Source organism: Diabrotica virgifera, chromosome 7 (genome assembly GCF_917563875.1).
Source record: "Diabrotica virgifera virgifera chromosome 7, PGI_DIABVI_V3a".
NCBI lineage: Eukaryota > Metazoa > Arthropoda > Insecta > Coleoptera > Chrysomelidae > Diabrotica > Diabrotica virgifera.
This window is the reverse complement of record NC_065449.1, coordinates 134,767,971-134,790,187: the sequence shown is the minus strand read 5'-3', so window position 1 is coordinate 134,790,187 and position 22,217 is coordinate 134,767,971. Positions and strand designations below refer to the sequence as shown.

Below are 22,217 nucleotides of genomic sequence, written 5' to 3'. Positions count from 1 at the left end.
AAGAGGAAGTAGCCCTAAGCGCCGGACTCCACTTGCGATTTGTAGTTGTGAAGATTGAACACATTCTTTCAAATAGAAGTCAATCCATGATTATTTAGTCACAAATGGATTGACTTGTATTTGAAACAATGTGTTCAATCTTCCTGATTACAAATCGCAAGTGGAGTGCGGCGGTAATAACACCAAAATATTCCATATAGGTCCATAGAAGGTACACAGACATTGAAAAATTCCTGGAATATCCCCGAAAACATGTTCCCTGAACATCCTGTGTCAGCATTTTAAACATTACCTGAATGTCTTATTGGAACATTCCATGAATGTCCACGAATGTTCTCTGGACATTCAAAATATATTTTGTAGACATTCCCTGGATATACCAGAAATACAGTGATGAGCGCTCTAATAACCGGCAAAATAGCACAAAAGATGTATTAAGTAGTGAGATAAAAAGACATGAAACTAGTCGAGCTGGGAAATTTAGCGATATTAACTTATACATTTAGATTGTATTGATTGTGTACCACCTTCAGACATATCAGACGAGTTTGGAAACTACCACTGTCACAGTGACAGTTTTAGTTGACATACTCCTCCGATATGTGTAAAGGTGGGATCAATATAACGTAAATTTAAAGGTTAATTTCACTAAATTTCCCAGCTCGACTAGTTTCATTTCTTTTTATCTCACAATTAAATATGTTGCCCATATTTTGCCGGTTATTAGGGCACTCATCACTGTACATCCTTGCTGATGTGACAATACCTCCTATCTGTTTTTTCATGAGTTTTGTATGAGAGATGGAAAAACATGTTTTAAGGTCACCTCCTGTGTTCATATGTAAGTTTTGACTTGTTTTGTAGTTCATAGATAGTTTAATTTACTACAAAACAAATATCATATGAAAACAGGAGGTGACCCTAAGACAAGTTTTTAGTCTCTCTTACAAAACTCATGAAAAAAAACAGATAGGATGTATTATTACATCACTGACGATATGTGGCCATACCAAATAATACATCCTTGATAAATATAAACATTTTTATTGAACAAAATCTTTTCATACATTTTTTAATGCAATTTACTGATATTCCTAAATATTTCAAAAAAATGTGTCACATTTGCTTTGTAAACCTTTCTTTTGCCTTTCGTAGCCACATATTCCGTTTCCTTCCTGGTTTTTTGTAGACCACTTCTCTCAGCTGATTCTAAAAAAAAATAAAATAAATGGTAATTTTTCTATCCTTTACAATTAACAATCAGAAGAAATATTATTTACAGATAATGATATGCATAATAATAATAGGTTTGTTTTAGCATCAGTTTCAAACAGTTTGAAATCATCAGCGAATAGTGGACCAGCACGAGTAGAGGGGATCGCACTGGTGACTGTATTATGTTCTTTTACAGACCAACTGTTTGCTGACGGTTTTTGACTAGTTTGACTGTTTGCTAGAATAAACCTAATAATAATGAATATTTTGTATTTTGACAATGACATCTGATGTGGAAGTCAAAACATTAATAAAATTATTTTTTCAAGTTAACTTTCACATGCGCGTCTTAAAATTGTACTTTTAATACTTATATCATAAATAACTATTAAAACTATCTTAAGAGGAAACAGTATCGATCAACAGGTAGCGAAAAGGTGTTCCAAGATTGCGGCTGTAATTTTGAATATTTTTTCGAGATATTTGGCACACATATTCTTAATATAATAAAGAATGGTGGTACAGAGCCCAATTTGAAAAATATATTAATATGTGGAAATTACTTTGTAATTAAATACAATATAAAAAAACGAGCTTGTACCGCCATTAAGAAGAACAAAAAAATACACTTTCTTCAAATACAACTTTTTTATCCGATTTTGTGTTATTTTGGAACTACTAAAATTTTTTATTTCATTAGTAGTTCCAAAATTACACAAAATCTAGGCATCGGATAAAAAAGTTTATTTGAAGAAAGTGTATTTTTTTGTTCTTCTTAATGGCGGTACAGGCTCGTTTTTTAAATATTGTATAATTACAGAGTAATTTCCACATATTAATATATTTTTCAAATTGGGCTCTGTACCGCCATTCTTTATTATTTTACGAATACGTGTGCCAAATACCTCGAAAAAATATTCAAAATTACAGTGGCAATCTTGGAACACGTTTTGGCTACCTGTTGATCGCTACTGTATTAACTTAAAACATTGTAATTTGCTAAACCAGTATATTTTACTCTACTACTACTCTACTAGCTACCTCATTTTCCACTGTTTCTAAAGACTTGTTTACATGGGTAGAGTTTTGAGGAGAGTAGAGTAGCGGTAGTACTCTACCAAAAATGGCTTGATACCATTCACATGAGGAGAGTACAAGTATAGTACTGATGCTTGTATAGTGAAACCGATTTTTGTATTTTTAAACACTCTTGATTATAAGTGCACCTTAAATTCTTAATTTTTTGCTTAAGCTCGTTTACTCCAAAGCCTCCTTTGCCATTCTTTCGACGATTTCATCCTCCGCAGCTTGCTGCAAACTTTTATTTCTGTAGTATACACTACCTAAATTCCATAAACACTGGTATTTGCCGTATTATAGCTCTACAAGTTTTAAAGTTTCATCTTCGGTGAACTTCATTTTCACTATTTACACAAAACACAATTCCAGCCAGAATGACAGCGCCCCCATGTACTCTCCTACCTACTCTATTCTGCCATAATTGAGCGTGTTCCATGGGTAGAGTGTGCAGCCGAGTAGACATTTTGGCAGTAGTGGTGGCCATAGAGTAGTTACTTTGCCATAGGTTGCTAGTCACTCTACTTTAACTCCAACTATACACTCTACCAGCTATTCTACTGTGCTGAGCATTTTTACAGGTAGAGTTACTCTACTCTATCAAGTACTTACATCATTACTCTACCCGTGTAAACAAGTCTTAAATCTACTGAATGAAAATCTACTTAATCTTAATCTACTCTTAATGAAAAATGTCTAAAATCATTTACCCACCTAGTATTATTGTAGAATTTAAGACAGCCCAGTGCCTTATAAATAATTTCAATATGAATATTTTTTCCTTTAATTCTCCTTTGATACCACTCCATTTTAGATTTTGGGGAACTTATTTCATTGTGTTTATAGCCCATATTTATTGAAGGAACCCAATCTGGAGATTGTTATTATCGATTAAGTCGGCTGGTTTTCCTATTTTCCTATAAGATTAAAATGTTAACATCTTCAAAAATCGTTACTGTTGTAATTGTAACTTACCAGATATAAAATGATTACAGCAGACAGGACAGGAAAATTTTCATTTCGCTAGTAAAACCTGTACATTGTATTGCATTTAACCATTGTTGTCTCTCAGATACCTATTTAGTTCAGTTTAAAAGTGAACTTTATCTTGACTTTATCACAATTACTTTGCATTTCACACTTCAAAACACAACACCAATGAAGCATATTATCTTTCTAAATTAATACTTCCAGAGAAAATGTTAAATTAATCTTTGTACAACACAAAATTACAAAGAAATACAACTAAAATTATCTAAAACTCATGAAGAACAGATAGAATAAGATTTATCTTTTACACCCAGTAGCCATATTGAGAATAGTATATTATTATCAGTAGACAGTAGAAACGATTACATTTAAATTTGGTAAATATAACTCCGCACGACCACGCAACTCGAAACACAAGTACGCAAACACGGTTGCGTGAAGCGTGGCTCGCAATCGTGAAATTTACGAGACTTGCTCGACCTGTAGATTCTTGTTTAAGACAACGAATGTCGATGTGTATATACATTTTGTATACTGTATATTATATACTACACACATCGGCGTACGTTTCACTTTATGTTTTGACTTAATTTGTTTGAAAATGAATCGTGACACATGGGAAAAGTTGTAGCGGACGAACTATAGCTATTAGGACTTTGGAGACGGCTGCTCTGAAAAGTTCGTTTGATGTACATCCGTACAGCGTATAGCATCTCCCTATGCTTCATTTTCCTTGAATCTTTCCCTGCATACTGAGTTGGAGCAAATTGTTTTGGCCCATACATGGCAACATTTTTCATACGAATTTCTAGTTACATACAACCTATCTTTTCATGTCGTAAGGCCAAACCCAGTTATACGAGGAAATTGTCTCAGTCCATAGCATTATTCTCTACATATAAAAACTTAAGAAAGTGTGTCCTTTTAGGTGACACAACTATGGGAGTGTCCCAGGTTCCAGGTCCTGGCGCTGGGAGTGTTAATTATTGCATATTTGAAACCCAAAACATAGCTTATGCTATTTTAGAAGACTCATACTAACTTACCTACTTTAAGTATGTAAGTTTTTTCTAATAAATATTGAGCCACTGACACAAGCTAGCTTTATTGAGTAGCGACTGCATCATTTAAGCTGTGAGCCCCTGTATATGTTTATCAATCGTGGCCTAGCTACACATTAAAATTGTTTCGTTGATCATTCCCTGCTTTGCTTTCTTCAGCGTGCACACTGATTTTTGTACAGCAGCTTTTGTAGCCAATAGTTACTCTTGTTTGTTTTCTAGATTTTTCCTAATCAGGACTTGATTTCTTTTTGGTTAGTTACTGTCTCCCTTCTACAATAGAGAGTTTGGGGCTTATTCGTTAAAGTGTTGGAATGCTTGTGGGTTTTGATATATGTACATACTACCACAACTCTCAATACAAAATTTGATCAAACTAAACTGATAGTGTGACCACTAGATTTTTAAAATTTGAACAAACTGCAGTTGTGGCGTCACTTCCTGAGTTTGCTCAAACTGTTTGATCAAATTATTTGATAGTGAAACCACGACTTTAAGGATTTAAGTAACATCAATTTAATTTGCAATAAAAAAGATCATGAAGATTGACGATGCTTGTAAATACATACACCCGATTTAGATAATTTAAGTGACAGAAATTTTTAGATTGTCTTGTCAAATATACCTACATGCAACAAAAAATTTAATCAAAATTTGCATAAAAAAAATTGAAGTGTTTTAAAAGTTTCAATATGTAAAAACATTGAACCACAGAAACGGTTTTTCTCCACAAAGAAACAAAAATCGTAGCAACATATTTATAAGTGTTAAAAAAAAACGTTTAAAAATCCAAATGTAAATGAAATATGAAATTTCAGACATTTTAAAAGGACACAAGACACATGTCCTATATTTCACAAAATGCCGAAGAAAATCATAATTATATAATATAACATATAATTTCCCCTAAATTACTTTTCCCCATATCCAGTATATTTACTTTTATGTAAATTATGTGTTTTTAATTTTCATGCATTTATAATTTAATTTATAAGATCTATTCTAGTGCTGCTGTGTTTGTATTTAACAACTGAAATAAATTGAAATAATATTATTACCATACAATAATTGTTTATATTTTTTATGAGATAAAAGAAATATTTTATGAGACTAGGTACAGTCTAGAAAGCAGACTAGTAGAAACGAATAAATAGTGATTTTTTAATCAATACTGTTTTTCAATATTGATTTTCTACCACACTTTTATTTCTATCACAAAAATTGTCAATTGTAAGATAAACAAGAAATATTTATCCGTTATCCTCGGTCAGCAGACTTGTTTTCTTGAAACGACACTTTGCATACAATATTGGTATTTAAATATCCCGCTCTGTCATTCTTAATCATTTGACCAATACGAACACAGATATCACGTGGGTAGTTCTAACCAATAAAATCTTGGAATTCATAGCGGTTATTAACGCTTCGTGTTGAACTCGATATGAGAAATCGGCAATGAACTGTCAATACGGATGGAATAGGCAGGAAGACAATTAGGAAGCTCTCATACCAAAAGCGATATCCGATCGATATATGTAACACGCAACATCCCATATAGTCCAGACTGTATCGTCGTCTCCGTTAGGTAAATTATTTCGATCCGTCTTTTTTGCACAAACGTTTTTACTTAAAAAAAGGTTCTAATAACAAATACACGGTGCCGGGAGGTGCCGCGGTCGGATAATTGTTTAAACAATTTTTTTAAACAAATTTAAAAAATCAATTTTTTCACTTCGTACCAATTTTTTTAGATTCTATGGGACATGAGCAAAAAAGGTCTCTTATGATTTTTCTCGAAAATTAATTGTTGTCGAGTTATACGCGATTTAAAATTTGAAAACCCAAGGCTTTAACTCTGTTAAAAATTTTTATTATGGAAGTCAGAAAGTGACTAAATCAAAGTTTAAAGCCCCCCTATGTGATCCTGAAGAAATGTTTGTCATTAATTTATTACTAAACTGTTTTTAAGACCCGTTTGCCATTATACTAATTTCAGTACTGATTTCAGTACTAAAAATATTGGTTAGTTGCGCGAGTCGATTTAGTATGAAAAATGTCAGTTTGTGCCAAGTTTGTGTTTGCAACTATACGAATTGTAATCAGCATATAGGCATGCGCTCTACTAAATTTACATGAGCTTTACTCAAGGTTCATAGATAGTAGCTTTACTAATTGATATTGCAAGTTGAAATCCATTAACTTATTAACAATAAAAGATGGGAAGAAGTATTTTTGCAAAACTGGCAAACTTGGCTTTTATTTCTGTTACAGATATATCCACACTTAGACTCGTTTGCCATTATATTAATTTCAGTACTGATTTCAGTACTAAAAATATTGGTTAGTTGCGCGAGTCGATTTAGTATGAAAAATGTCAGTTTGTGCCAAGTTTGTGTTTGCAACTATCCGAATTGTAATCAGCATATAGGCATGCGCTCTACTAAATTTACATGAGCTTTACTCAAGGTTCATAGATAGGAGCTTTACTAATTGATATTGCAAGTTGCAAGCCATTAACTTATTAACAATAAAAGATGGGAAGAAGTATTTTTGCAAAACTGACAAACTTGGCTTTTATTTCTGCTACAGATATATCCACACCTAGTTTGGCTAATTCTGCCTTTATTTCTTCCAAAACTTTAATTCGTGCATTCCTATTCTTATAGAGAGGGTGCTTTGGCACATACAAACATTGATCAGTGATTCGATTTGTAAAACTCTATTAATGTTTCAATCTGCCTTTGGCTCCACATGTTGAAAGTTGAAATCACTATTATTATTATGTACCTATAAACAAAACAAAAGTACCTAATATACAATACAACCTCACTTTTTAATATTGTGTCAATTTCAGTACAAGAAATTAGAACATGTTTTAATTTTTAGTACTAAATCGGCGCGCGCATCTAATTTGTAGATACAATATTTTTAGTACTAATTTCAGTACTAAATTTAGCATAGTGGCAAGCGGACCTTAGTTTGGCTAATTCTGCCTTTATTTCTTCCAAAACTTTAATTCCTGCGTTCCTATTCTTAAAGAGAGGGTGCTTTGGCACATACAAACATTGATCATTGATTCGATTTGTAAAACTCTATTAATGTTTCAATCTGCCTTTGGCTCCACATGTTGAAAGTTGAAATCACTATTATTATTATGTACCTATAAACAAAACAAAAGTACCTAATATACAATACAACCTCACTTTTTAATATTGTGTCAATTTCAGTACAAGAAATTAGAACATGTTTTAATTTTTAGTACTAAATCGGCGCGCGCATCTAATTTGTAGATACAATATTTTTAGTACTAATTTCAGTACTAAATTTAGCATAGTGGCAAGCGGACCTAACTGTTAGCACTAACAGCGTATTGAGGCGGCCGTCAATGTGAGTGCGAGTAAGATGCATCATTGGTTGCCGGAATGGTGCATCTCTTTCGCACTCACATTGACGGCCGCCTCAATACACTGTTAGCGCTCATTGATAATAATTAAAAATAACAGCTTAGTAATACATTAATGACACAAATTTCTGCAAGATCATGTAGGGGGGGGGGCTAACTTTTATTTAGTCACTTTTTGTCTTTCATAATAATAATTTTTAACTGAGTTGTTAAGCCTTGAAAATGGTCATTTTGGTGTTATATATAATCTTAGCTTGGATTCCAGGCCATACTGGACTGGAGTAAAGGGGAATAAGAGGCTGATAAATTGGCAAATATAGGCAAGACTTTAAACGTTTCTGCAGACATTGAAATATATAAATTTGACTTTTTACCTTTCATTAAACACAAAATTGTAGTTTGAGTTATAATTGAGTTTAAAGTTGAATTGACAAAACAGTTTAAAACTGAAGGGAAATGGTATCAACAATACCAAAGTGATTTTTCTACAAACCCTTGGTTCCACAAATTCACATTTGTGGATCGAAGGCACTTGACATCATCAATTATTAGGATGCGAACGGGTCAATGCCTCACACCAGATCATTATTTGTTTAAAATCAATTATAGTGATACTCCTTTTTGCGAATGTTGACAAATAGGAAGTATAACTCATATGTTACTTGAATGCCCAATTACAAAATAAATCAATTTGACCTGTATCAGGAACTTGTTAATATAGGAAGTCCAACCCCCATTTCAATATAAAATCGTCTACATAATATTAATGACCAAATCTTAAGAACGATCAATCAATTTATATATATTTCAAATTAAAATATAAAATAGTTATTTGACAATCATAATACAATGAATTTAAAGAAGGGAATATGGAAAATCCAGACCCTTTGAAAAGAGGATTCAGCGTTTTTCAAATTTTAAATCGCGTATAACTCAAAAACAATCAATTTTAGAGAAAAATTACAAGAAACTTTTTTTGCCCATAATGACCCAAAGAACCTCTTTTTCAGTAACTTTGTGCAAAGAAAACGAATCCGAATAATTTACCTAACGGGGGCAACGATACAGCGTGGTCTAATAAATATCAGCCGTTAATATATGTATTCAATGCACTTAAACTATTACCTAGAATTCTTTGAAACGTCGTCCGGGGTCGGATTCTCAAAAAAAGGGCAGAGTGTGCCATAGCATATGCCCAGATGTGTATACATATTTGGGATTGAAAGCGTAGAACGAGAGGGATCCTAGGGCATTATAATTTTTGAGATAATAGGTTTCATGAAATCAATTTTTTACAATAATTTGTTTACTTACATAATAAACTTAAAAAAGTCTTAAAAGAATAAACATGCTTGTTGACTTATCTATCTAATGTTTACAGATTAATATTTACAGTTTTTTGACAAATCATTTTTTTCTAGTATAATTTAAATTTGTTAAATTGGTACACAAATCCCTTTTTTATTTAGTCCAAGTAGTAAATAATTTTATATATATAATCTATATCTAAACCTTTCTTAAGGTGCTTGAAAAATACATTTCATGCATCTATATCATATACAAATCGTCTCCACTCTTGCTTATTCTTGGACCTTCGTTTCGCTTCAGTCCAAGTTGTATTTTTCTTCAGAATTCTTACCACTTCATCGTTCCAGGTTTTCTTTGGTCTCCCTTTTTCTCCCTTGTTTTGTACTGATGCCTCCCATACGCGTTTTACTTGTCTATTGTCGTTCATTCTACACAAAACCCAAAAAGATTTAAGCTTGTTCTTATCTAGTATTTGTGTTTTTGGTTCGACTTGTAGTTCTTCTCTTACAATGTTGTTTCTTATTCTATCGCGTCTTGTAATTCCTTTTACTTTTCATGAGTACTTAATGTCCATTGAGTTTATTCTATTTTTCGATGATTGTGTTAGCACCCAGCTCTCACTACCATAGGTGGGGATCGGCCTGAAGATCATTTTATACACCCACATCTTCGTCCTATTGCTTACTTCTTTCTTTCCAATGAATGCTCTGTTTAAGCTGTAGTACATTCTGGAAGTCATGGTTATCCTTTCGTTGACTTATTCTTCTGATCTTCCTCCATTTTCTATTTTCACACCCAGGTATTTATGTATATGTTGTTACTTGTTCTAGTTTTTGGTTATTTATCTCTATATTTACTCGATTATCCTCATTTCCCATGACCATTATCTTTGTTTTCTCCATGTTTATTTTCATATTTCTTTCCCTAATAATACAAAAAAATAATTTTTTATACAAATTAAGTGATATTTTTAAAGTTTATGGGCAATTGATAGTTTGTTCGCTGACGGTAAAATAATGCAAAACCTATAAATTTTAAAGATCCGCTTAGATTGACATGAAATTTGGCATATACATATATAGGTAGCATGGGGGTGAGTTTCATCCCTTCTCGAGGGTGAAAAAATATACGTTCAAAATAAGACCGGAAATGGATAAACTAACTAATTCTAAGCAACTTTTAAATAATTGATGGATTCGACCGTTACTTGATGGAAGTTCATTTTATCTCACAATAAAACACTGAAAAACGTTTGTTTTCTATACTTCCACAAAATTTATTACAACTATGTTATTACTACAGCTGTTTCGGCAAAGTGTCTTTCTCAAGTGATATATTTTACAATGTGTTTGCCTTTTTAAGTCTTTAACTGAAGAGGTTGAGGAGTGGGGAGCTGTTTGTCTCGAGTTGGTCATTCAGAATTATATCTGTATTTTTCAATTTATTAATTTCCATTGATTCTAAAAGTGATAGTTTAAGGCCTTTATTTTGAATATGTAGAATTTGAAACTCTTCATTGAAAGAATGATTATGATCTAGAAGGTGAAGTGCGTATGTAAAAGTGTCTGTTTTTCTATTGTTGAAAGCCCTTTTGTGTTCTGCTATCCGTTTGTCAAAAGTTCTGCCAGATTGACCGATGTAAGTTTTCGGACAGTCACCACAAGTTAGTTTGTACACACCACTCTGTAGTTGCTTTCTCTTTCGGCTTTTATTGTTTTTAATATGTTTGCTTAAGTTGTTGTTAGTTCTGAAAGCTGGTGTTATTCCTCTCTTTTTTATGTATCTGGCTATTTTTGTTGTTATTTTGCTCTCTCACATATACTGGCAAATATATACTGAGTACATATACTGAAGTTCCAAAATTGGCACGCTCCTGTATTCTACATAATATATAAAATGTGTGATGCGACGTTATCTCTGTTGAGTGTAAACAGATGTACGCTATTAATTATGAACTGTGCAACATTTTACGTATGAATTTTATTTTATGTGTTGCATTTGGTATGAGAGCTTCCTTAATGCAACCACGATACAAGAGAGAGGTCCTAAAGAGAGACAGACAAGGTGCTGGAAACTTTGACAGGCCGTGTAATTTGAGTTGCCTATATCAACTTAAATCGGGGAAATATAAAAGTAAAATTCTAAATATAAAAGTAACATAAAAACATAATCAAGGACTACTACTTCACTTTATATAAAACAGTCACTAATTTAGTATTTAAATTATTTTAAAATTATTTAACTCCCAAATACTCTAGGAAAGTAGGTATTTGTTTTGATAAATACAAATAACAATTCTGAAAAGTAGTTAAACTGATTTAAATACCAAGTATGGTACTCTGTACTCTATTTACTCTGTAAATACAAAAAAGTATTTAAATTTTGAAATATGTATTACCAATCAGCCCTGAAAATTAAAATATGAGGTCCATTCAACGAACTGTCAATACTGATTCAATCGGGTCCGTTTATATAGGCAACTCAAATTACACGGCCTGTCAAATTCTCCAGCACCTTGTCTGTCTCTCTCTAGAACCTCTCTCTTGTATGTTGGTGGCAATCTCGCTTCACTATTTGAATGGGACAGGGCATAGCCACCTTTACTTTACAAGCCATGAAGTTGAAACTTGGCAACATCTAAGCGTAGACCGGTTAATTCTGACAGTTCTCATTTATTTTTAAATGTTTTTAAATAATATTCACTGTATTTACAGAAAAACTCGAAACATTTTACAATATTTCGTGCTCCAAATTATAAAGACTATTAAAAGGTATGTATTAAGATGATTTTAGTTCAATATAATATATTTTTATATACTATATTTTATAGTATAATATATTTTTATATAAACTTACGTGCATATAGAAATGCGTCCACTTAAAATTTTTGTCATTTTTGATGTCTTATACTTACTAAACCTGTTGGCCGATTCAAGTGATTTTTTTAATATGCCTGATTCTTTAACAATACGCTGTAATAATGTTGCTAAGCAGTTAATTCTAAACCCCAACACTTCACATCAAACCATGTGAGAAATTGTTGTTATAGTTATTTCTAGCGATATCTGTATATAATTTAAAATAAGATATTATTTACTTAAAGTAAAGTATTTTACACATATTCTTGTTATTGGTTTTTTTTTGTATAATAATAATAATATATTAAAACCCAACTATAGACTCTGGTTTTCTTAAAAACATTCTGTTTTTTTTATTATTTCGTTTATGTTGGATAATAAAAAAAGTTAGCTACTTTAACAACTAGATTTTTGTTCTTTATCAATTCAGGGTGTTTCTAAATAAGTGCGAAAAACTTTAAAGGGAAAGGAACAAAATGCAAAATTTTGACGCCTGTCAAAATTTTCAGTGTATTTTAAATGCAATCATTTTTTTCGAATTCTGAGAAAACTAATAAGTATTTTTGAAAAATTTAAACGCTGAATGAAAGATTACTTTATTACCGAGGGCCGAAGGTCCCTTAGAATGAATGAAAAGTTGTTTTTGAATGACATATTTGAAACTAAAAATGACACTAAATGTTCTTAATTTTTCGCCCCTGTAAATTATTAAAATAAACATAGAAGTTTTCAGGGACTTTAGGCCCTCGGTCCTAACATAATCTTTCATTCTGCGTTTAAATTTTTGAAAAATACTCATTAGTTTTCTTAGGATTCGAAAAAAATTAATCCCATGTATATTCTTGTTATTGGTTTTTTTTTGTATAATAAACGTTACTTACAAGGAAGTACTTTTAATTTTATTTTGTACAAACTTCTAATTAATAATATTTTCTTGTTCGACTCAAAAAATACTATAAATTTTACCAGAATTTCTACTTTAAAATTGTGTTTTCAAAAGCGGTAGTCCGAAAGTCGGACTACGCACGTCATCAATTGCGATGTTGCCTTTTTCTCTTCATGGCTTGTTAAGTAAAGGTGGCTATGGACAGGGCCATTCCATCCGTATTGACAGTTCATTGGTTGGCACCACAGTACAATTCCGTTATGTATTGTGGTTGGCACACAAACTAAAGAAGAGGTTATGTTTGTATCTATTTTTCAATGATTTTTCATTGTTTATCGTCGTATTTTGGATTCATTTGGATTTCGTTTCCTGTTTTTGTGAACTTTATAAACTTTACCACAATGCGAACTGATTATTTAAGGAAATTATTATTGGAAACTCCAGATGTTGCGAGAAAGGTAGGCGAAACAATGTTTATTTACTGTTCATTTTGCCCCGATATTTATCAATAATGATGAATTTTGCAAGCAATAACAGTATTTCTTTTATTGTTTTAGATATTTATTGAAGCTGAAAATAATTGGGGATTTGGATCCATACGGAATTCAGTCAGAATTGAATTTTACAGTAAAGTGCAGTCCATCAAGTTACTATTATAGATATGTATTTATACAGATCTGGTGGAGTCTCACAGTTGCTACTCTAAGCAGCAGATGAAAGCATACAAAAGCCTTCAGGCACATAAATATTTTACAGCTGGATTTGTTTTGAATGGAGTAAAAATTGTTAATGATTTCCTGATTTCCATATTATTGTTGGAAAGGTATGCCTTTATTTTATTTATTCACCATTAAGAAATATATGGATAACAGTATTAGTGTCTTTTGGATAAATTGGTTCTAAATATTAGATTTATTTACGTTTATATATCTGTATGAAACCAGACATATTGTCGTCCTAATCTGTAAACTGCAAACTCCATAATTCTCTGAAAATGATTTATTACTGCCATCTATTTGAATTACTGTCATGATTGTTCTAAAATTATATTATATGAATGTCTGATTTTAAATAAAGTATTCTCAATCATTGTAAAGAACGCAAATACTCTAATAAAAATAAATTTTTGTAGTTGAAGAATTTCCAAAAAAAATAAAATATTTTTTTTAGGTGAAGCATTTCCAAAAAGCTAATGCTAAACGACTAAATGCTTGGGTGGGGTGATAGCCAGTTCTGATGACATAGCAAATGCACATTGTATGCGTATGGCCGGTAATAGTGAAGTCTGCAGCCATATTGCAGCAATCCTATTTTTAGCTGAGTATGCCCAGAGCAAGACAGACGAAGAAGAACCCAATGCATGTACATATGTTACAGCTACATGGTTTGGAGATAGCAACATATGCATTCTCTGATGAAAAACTGATGAGTTTTGAAACTGTTCGGTCAGAGTGCTTGTTGCGCTCACTAAACGAACTGAAATATAAGAAGTCTTTGGCATTGTGTTGCAGCGATATGAAAATGGTTATTCATTTTTAATTATAATGTACTTCTTCATCATGAGTAATTATGTATTGGTCTTTTAGATGTGTATTTATTTTTGTAATTAGTATCAACTTGTAATGATAATATACATTTATCGTTTAAGGTACGACTATGTTTTGACTCTAAAATAAATGTTTTAAAAATCGAATCCTGCCTCTTTCTGTTAGTAACTACCCATGGATATCACAAATTGTGCTTACTGATAGGTTTGTTCGTAGAACGATCAGCAACTCTTGCCAACCATCAGACACATGCTCATTTGTAGTCTATGAATGCTAACTATTAACTGCACAACGCTAACTGTTAACTGCTCATGCATCTGATGGTTGGCAGCAGTTGCTAATCGTTTGTGTCGTACTACGAACAAACCTATTAGGTCTGGATCCTGTGTACCAAAAAAATTGATTAATAGCAAGCTGAAAATTTGTTAATAGTTTAACGGTGTCCAGTTGGACAAACTTTGATGTATTGTGACACTGGAACAGGGGTAGTTTTAATTGTGAAACAGTTTGGAAACTCAGATTTGGAACATCAGATTACGAAAACATCCCATAAATTTTGTCGGACAGAACATCCAATTGATCTGTTACCCCTTCATTAAATTCTCATGCAAAAATCAGACTGCTATTACTAACCAACATGATTCCTGTAGTTTGACATGGTCTTCGTGTTCTACTCATTAAAATGCCCAGTTGGTGATTTTTTCACCAGTCTGGTTTTTGCATGAGAGTTTAATGAATTGGTAGCAAATCAATTGGAAGTTTTATCTGACAAATTACATAAACATTTTCGTAGTTTGACGTTCCAAATTTTTAACCTGTTCTACAGTTAAAACTTCTAGTGTTCCCATACATCAAAGTTTGTCGGACTAGACACTGTTAAGCTATTAATAAATTTTCAGCTTGCTATTAATCAACTTTTTTTTGGTACGCGGGATCCAGGTCTATATGGAATAAATAAATAACAAAACAAATTCCCTGTCAAAACTGCATTTATTTTGAATAGAATGAAAAACAAAATAATATTGTTTTAACAAAATAGGGGATAAATGTTAAAATTTAGTATTAATAAAGTTTGTCACATTGGCCTAAAATTAATGTCACTAGTTACGTTAGTGTCACATATAAATAATTGTAATAATATTAATAAAAACCATAATTCCTAGCATGAGTGCGTCCTGTTTTTTGATAATTTAGTTAGGCGAGGAAACATAAATGAGTTTCTAATAGGGCTTTTCATTGATTGTCATTTGTTTCGAGCTTCCGTTAGATGTTGTATAATTCGTGTATAGTATTACTCTACACGAATTATAGGACATATAACAGAAGCTCAAAACAAATGACTGTGAATGAAAAGCCCTATAGAGGGAACACGAAAAAAATTAAGATTATCCGATCAGCTCGACTTTCACAGTTCACTACTATACAAGTTACAGGCATGTTTTCAGCACTTTTTTTTTATTAATGGCTTTGACATAGCCAATTAGCCATTTTCAGCACTTAAAATCACCAAAAACGAAAAGTTTATAAAATAATCAATCTAATGAATGTCTTTAAATACTATATTAAGCTCAAAATCACGATAAAAAACAAATTAAAATTAACATTATTCTGATCAGTTGGACTTCCACAGTTCACTACTATACAAGTCACAGGCATGTTGTCAGCACTCAAAATCACCAAAAACGTAAAGTTTATAAAATAATTAATCCAATGAATGTCTTTAAATACTATATTAAGCTCAAAATCACGACAAAAAACAAATTAAAATTAACATTATTCTGATCAGTTGGACTTCCACAGTTCACTACTATACAAGTCACAGGCATGTTGTCAGCACTCAAAGGCCTGGTCTTTTCACCTCCGGATAAATAGTTAACGGGAAGTTTATCTGACAGATAAAAAAAGTAGCGTCTTTTCACTCTGGAATAAAGTTATCCGGCAGATAAATTGACGTTAAATATCAAATATTTAACTGCCGAATAAAGTACCGAATAAGAAGTTATCTGGCAGATAAACTTTGATTTTCGTATATTTCATGGTTTCTGATTACCAGGAAACTAAAAATATAACCTAAAATCTTGAGGGTCTGATTGAATTTATTGCAAAAGTAAAATTTTGTTCTTTCTAAAAATTCTCAATCACAAATTTTATGTTATTTTGTTTTTATACATACCTACCTACTGTAATTTTTTAAGCAGGGTTATTAGATATTAAATTAAAGATGGGTTATAATTTGAAAAAATTATAATAGGTATGTATTATTGTATACCTACCCAACTATATTCATTTACAAAGGAAAACAAGTTGTAAAAAATAAAAATAGAATAGTTTCTTATCCCATCATTTCTTTGAATTGCCAAATATTTTACGATTCCAAAATGAAAGGTATTGATATATGTAGGTAGTAACTAGAATTATGTATGCACATGGTTCTCAGAAACAGTAGATGATACCTACCTTGAAAAAAAAGCTGCTGTTAAGTATCCAAAACATACTGGGTGTATCATGAAATTCTAAAAAAAATAGAATATAGGAAGACTGATTTTATATTCTGAGAATTTCGTAATACTCCCCGGATATGTTTTAAATAGGTACCTTCTTACTAATATTTTTTTGTGCCAAATATAAGTAATTCTGTATTATTGCTGTTTAAATTCAGATCATAGCAATGGGTTGTTACTTTTTTAATGAGTCCGCAAATACATCCCTTTTTGTATATAGCAGAAAACAAAATGATTACATTGATTCAGTTGTCCTACACTGAAGCAATATATTTATAACATAGAGAGAGATGAAAATGAAGACAATTTTGAAAATGAATTGCTAAGTATAGACCAGGAATAAGCTAAATTATTGAATTTACTGAAGTTATGATGTTTGATAACCTTATAAAAATTTTTGTGTTAAGCTTGTCACGCACGGGGAACTATACTAAAATATATCTCATATCACTCACTATAGTAATGAGTGAGGCTGCATACACGGAACTATACCTAATGTATATTATGGTTCCGTTTATGCAGGCTCACTCATTATTATAGTGAGCAATATGAGATGTAATATATCTATTATAGTATACCTCCTGGTCAGTAACAAGCTTTATGGGGAAATAGAAGGATTATTAATATACATGTATAATTTTTTATTCTTTATTTAATTGTCCTTTGTATAATTTAATTATTAAATTTAATAAATCAATGAATTTTTGTGTCTCTTCTGCCCTTTAATTTTCTCTGGCACGCTTGTGTTCTACCCTTTCCTCCTCTTTTTCTATCTGAAGCAATTGAGCTATGTTGGGTATTAGCGTTGTTCTTTCTTGTAATACATTCTCTAGTTTATTATTGGTAGCTTATTTCTGGAACTAGCTTTTTCTTTGAGAACACAGGATTCCATCTTCTAGGTGTTTGTCATATCTGTAACCAATTTTTTTTATTTAGAAAAGTGAAAGATATCTACTATGGGCCATTCCACGAACATACGCCTGTTTTGGATTATTTCGACAACGAATATTTTACTGTGCAACCTAAGAAGTACGAAAGTAAATGGCACTAATTTTGTTCTTCTTATTTTGCAACGTAAAATATTCGTTGTCGAAGTAATCCAAAACAGGCGTATGTTCGTAGAATGACCCATAACAAATATTAAAATTAGGTTTTATTCTTGTTATTGGGATTCTTCAATTTACCATGTAAATTATCCAATCTTTAAAATATTGTGTTTTGATATACATAGTTGGTTTATCCCTAGTTTACTATTCAATATACCAGTTGGATGGATTATAAATCTGTAGCGTTTTGACAATGATTGATATGTCCATCTAGCCTAATTTTTCAGGAGGGCATTTTGAAAGTTTAAATCATGTTTTGTCAACCCAAAAACGAAAAGTAATCAACATAAGAAATCAAGTAATATATCAAGTTCTGGCCTACCTAATACAGTAGAATCCAGATTATCCGTGCTCCTCGGGACCGAAGGTGGCACTGATAATCCGAACATGTATTTCTTATGTATAATAAGTACGTATACACATACATATTATAATATTATGTACCTACCATAAAAAGATAACAGAAAAAATAAATCTTTCATTATGAGTCTCTCTTTCGTCATATAGAGTTTCCGTTAAGTGATTTACAATGACGCTATGTTGATAAAACCTCAAAAATGCAACTTGAGTAATAGAAAATCATAGCACGGATAATTAGGGTTCTACTGTAAGTTAAAAGGGGACATGTGGGACAAAGGGGGTTTTACCTTCATCATACACATACCAAACTATACCAACTTGAAGAAATGTTACTAAATAGCATATCAAGCAAATAATCTCATTATGGCTAAAATCAGACGTAACATCAAGTTTTGCCATATTGCATGATATTTACAGAAATATAGTATTGAATTTAAATAAAAGTTTTCCCCACATTAACAAATTTTTACATCATTGAACAGTCATTAGGTTTGTTCTAGCATCAGTTTCAAACGGTTTGAAACCATCAGCGAATAGTCGACCAGCGCGAGTAGATAGGGGATAGCACTGGTGACTGTATTATGTTGTCTCACTGAGCAACTAATTGCTGACGGTTTCTGACTAGTTTGACTGTTTGCTAGAACAAACCTAATATTAATAATCATATAATATGTACATATATAATTATGTAAACAAAATTACCACTGCATCTGTTTCATTAGCTAGCTTGTCTTTATTTAAACTTGTCTTTGTCTTCTATTTTACATACAAATCAACAGTTTTCCTCTAATTTAAAATGGATTTACCTCTTGTTCAAGCTCTCCAGTAAACTATTTCAGCATAATCAATGTTTTCCTTCTAAAACAATATTGTTGTCTGATTAAAATATGGAAATGTATTTCTAAACCTTATGACTTTGTATACCTATTTTTTTAAGTTGTAATTCTTTGATTTACTTACATTTCCTTCATTCCTTCTTCCAAAATGGAAATAAAATCGATAAAATCATCTTTGAAATACTTTGAATCTAATTATGTTAGGTTAAGTTAAAGCTGAAATCATGCTGAAATTATAAAAATAAACATAAAAGTCAGGTGTGTTCGGAATCCAAACTTACTTTTAAGCTTATCTACCGGATAACTAACTGGAACATAAATTGACGTGAAAAGACGGGTACATTTTATCTGGCGAATAAATATTTATCCTCCAGATAGCTAACTGCCAGATAAGAGCATATTTATTCGGAGGTGAAAAGACCGGGCCAAAATCACCAAAAACGTAAAGTTTATAAACTAATTAATCTAATGAATGTCTTTTAATACTAAATTAGCTAAAAAATCACGACGAAAAACAAATACGAAAAATCAAAAATTACATTGAGTTTAGGTTAAGAACGGTTTTGTGTGCCAACCAAAGATCACGTGATTTAACTTTGACAGGTCGATGGATTCCCTAATTCATTAAAAAGGACTCCTAAATAAAAGTTTATTCTCAGATACAGATTATGCATGGTTTGACCCAAATCAATATGAAACGAGGACATTTATTGAAGCTATATAATTTGTAAATAATTTTAAACTGTTAATTATAAGAATCACATAGACATTTATTATAATTATTAATTTAGGCCCGGTCTTAGTAGGTATAGATATATAAGATGTAATTTCAATTAATTTGAATGCACAAATATCATGCTTGTGAAATTGTGGAAAAGTTTAGGATTTGTTAAAATTCTGGATTCAAAAGTACAGTTCAATTCAACAGATATAACATAATATACGTATGGTATTAACAATATGAACAGGTTAATACAATAAAACAAAGGTTTTTGGAATTTTAATCCTTTTATTATTTAGATATAGGGCGGGTATTTATGTCCCGGTTAAACCGCCATTAGCTAACTGGGGTTTAATCAGGACAGAAATGTATGCATAACATAGACATAAACACAATTATACTTATTATTATGATTAGGAGTGCGAACTTGGAAAACCAAGGTGAGGGATAGGAAGCTGATTCTGGAACCAGTCAAGACCCACCATGGGTTGCGGAGCCAATGATGATGATATTATGTTTATACATGATATTACAACGCAAGAGGCCCAAAGAGGTACTTTTCTGTCCCGATTAGCTAACCGAGGTTTAACGGGGACATAAGTCCCATAATCTATAAAGTTTTGAGCCAAAAGTATGTATTACACTTTCATTTTCGTGTCATCAGCATTTGTTTATTTAAACATACTGTCAAAAAAATTAATAAAAAAACACCATAAAGCTAATTTTTCTATTATTATTTTTGTCCTTTAAAATAACTTCTTTGTTCATACATTTTTGCTAGTTGTGGAAGGCCTTTTAACAGAATGAGATATAAAATAAATTTTAAAGGATACTCAAAATCAAACACCAATATCATGTATTTATAAATTGCTAATAATAATAAAATACTTAAAATCAAATCAGTCACCAATATAATATACCTATTAATTTATAAATTTATTAACAAACTGCAGTCCAATAAAAATAAAATTATCAACATTATACTACATAACAATGATTTTCCTTTCATGTTCGAAGCATACACTACCAACATTCGTCGGACTATATTCTTTTTAGTATGTGTGTAGTAGAAGCATAGCATGTACTATAAAAACATTTTAAATTTCATGTTTTTTGCATATACTTCGAAGAATATTCTCGGACCAAATATACTGAGCACATTCATGTATGTAGTTACTTAGAATATTCGTAAAAGTTTATTCTTGGAATAAACCTTTTAGGCTATTGATTATGTTCAAAATAAGAGAACTAAAAGGAACTACAACGTTAACGGGATTTTATTGTCTCATATCTGTCTCTAAATTAGAAAAAACCATGGAGTGCTACCATTGAAATGGGTGCGTTTTTGAGAAAGGGGTGAATTAGGGTGAGTTCTATGCACTTTTGATATAAACACATCTACAGGAAAATTGTTCCAGGTTAAATTTACTATCCAAACATCACATTTTAAAGTCAAAAATATTTTTTTTTACAAAAATATTATATTCAAAATAAAAGCAAGAAAAAAACACGAAATAAAGCAATTTTGTTTTTAGCCCCATAACTATTTTCCACAGGGATATATAGGCATTGCTTTAGCAAAAAATAACTTCCATCCTTCCTCTTTAAAATGAAGTTTGGTAAAATTCTCTAAGATTTATAGTTTCCGAAATAGGATTTTTCTAAGTTTGCCGCTCACAGCATTTTTGGGCAATTTTCCCCATTATTTCGCAAACATTGTTCTGTAACTATTTCGTGCGCATTTCTATGTATATGCAATAGTAGAAAGAGAAATTAATTACCTTTAAAATAGTCTATTGTATAAGGTTATTTATACAGCTCTTTCTAAGCAAGTTATGCTTTTTCAAATTTCTCATTATGACTTTTTTTCTTGTACGTTTAAGTATATACATTGTGGAATAAAAAAAGCTTATTTTCTCTACTTTAAAATGGTGTATTGCAAAAAATTCTAGGACAATTTTTAAACACGATATCCGTATGATATCCAAGAGTATCCGTAATTTGAGAAAAATTTTAAATTTTTTAAATCTATTTCAATTAGAAAAATATGATTGCATATTATATCATAATTTTTTTTTCATAAAGTTAATAATAAAAAAGTTTTCCATAGGGTTCCAACTTAGTGGGACCTATTGCATGTGTATACATATCGATATCTCAAAGCAACAGTGAGATAAGTAGAAAATTTCAATTTTTTTTAAGTACGCTATTTACATAGAATGTATTGCACTCTATACACTATACTGGTAACACTGAGATATGTATCTCTGATAACTGAGATATACAAATATCTGTGTTACCAGTATAGAGTGCAATACATTCTATGTAAATAGCGTACTTAAAAAAAT

At 31.3% G+C, this 22,217-nt stretch overlaps 3 long non-coding RNA genes across 5 annotated transcripts; 1 reads left to right on the top strand and 2 right to left on the bottom strand.

Moving 5' to 3' along the window:
• Window positions 1-1,028: 1,028 nt before the first annotated feature.
• LOC126888772 (uncharacterized) lies at window positions 1,029-4,136 on the bottom strand. The gene is made up of 2 exons (XR_007699633.1): window positions 3,007-4,136; window positions 1,029-1,209 (listed from the first exon to the last, which is right to left on the bottom strand). It is a non-coding gene; the product is annotated as an uncharacterized LOC126888772 (long non-coding RNA).
• An 8,911-nt stretch (window positions 4,137-13,047) lies between these two features.
• LOC126888771 (uncharacterized) lies at window positions 13,048-14,491 on the top strand. The gene is made up of 3 exons (XR_007699632.1): window positions 13,048-13,256; window positions 13,356-13,621; window positions 13,969-14,491. It is a non-coding gene; the product is annotated as an uncharacterized LOC126888771 (long non-coding RNA).
• A 2,989-nt stretch (window positions 14,492-17,480) lies between these two features.
• Window positions 17,481-19,778, bottom strand: LOC126888770 (uncharacterized). 3 transcript variants are annotated; one of them, XR_007699631.1, is made up of 4 exons: window positions 19,430-19,778; window positions 19,273-19,375; window positions 19,015-19,170; window positions 17,481-17,758 (listed from the first exon to the last, which is right to left on the bottom strand). It is a non-coding gene; the product is annotated as an uncharacterized LOC126888770 (long non-coding RNA). The 3 variants fall into 3 exon arrangements; XR_007699630.1 differs by having other exon boundaries at window positions 19,273-19,364; XR_007699629.1 differs by having other exon boundaries at window positions 19,273-19,772.
• Between the last annotated feature and the right edge of the window lie 2,439 nt (window positions 19,779-22,217).